Source organism: Mustela nigripes, chromosome 8 (genome assembly GCF_022355385.1).
Source record: "Mustela nigripes isolate SB6536 chromosome 8, MUSNIG.SB6536, whole genome shotgun sequence".
NCBI classification, from domain to species: Eukaryota; Metazoa; Chordata; class Mammalia; order Carnivora; family Mustelidae; genus Mustela; species Mustela nigripes.
In genome coordinates this window covers 15538028-15538815 of record NC_081564.1, presented here as the reverse complement: position 1 = coordinate 15538815, position 788 = coordinate 15538028, and positions in this window count along the sequence as shown.

Below are 788 nucleotides of genomic sequence, written 5' to 3'. Positions count from 1 at the left end.
CCCCCGCGCCCGCGGCACGCGCCCCCTCCCCCCGCCCCCGGGCTCAGCTGCTCAGCGCGCACTGGGGAGGAGGTGGGGGTGGCAAAGGGAAAGGCTGAGGAAGGGAAGACCGAGGGGAGGCGAAGCGCGAGGGGAGCTAGCGAGGAACGCCGCTGCCGCTGCCGCTGCCGCTGCCGCCGCCGCCGAGTTTTCAGCCGCCCTGTTGCTGCTGCTGCTCCTGCTGCCGCTGCCGCCGCCGGCCGGGCAGCGCCTCACGGGGCGGGCTGCGCTCCGCTGTCGCTGCGACGCTCGCTGCTGCTGCCGGCGGCCGCTCTCTGCAGCCGCGCTCCATGTCCCTCGGCTCGGCGGCAGCCCCAGCAGCAGCGGCGGCAGCGGCGGCTGCTGCAGGCGCCGAGGCGGCGGCTCCACATCGCGCGCCGCGCAGCCGGCCGAGCTCCTTCCTGCCTCCCTCAGCTCCTCCCGCTCACCGGGCCGGCCGCACCCCGCCCCGGGCTTCCGGCCGCGCCCCCTCTCCCCGCCCCTTGCCGGCGCCTGACGCGCTCCGGCACCTGTTCGCCGCGCCCGCGCGGGATTCGCCGGCTCGCGGGTCTCCTCAGCGGCGCCCAGGTGGCGCCGGCAGCCTTAACCCCTGCGCTGCCTCAAGCCCGGGGATGGCTGCGCGCGCCGCCTGGGGAGGCGGCTGGCGCATCCCTAACGGTCGGGGCGGCTCCCCGGCGCGGCCACGCCCCCCCGGCCTCGTTCCCACGTCGGGTGTGGGCCCGCCCCCAGCACGCTCACCTCGGGGTGTG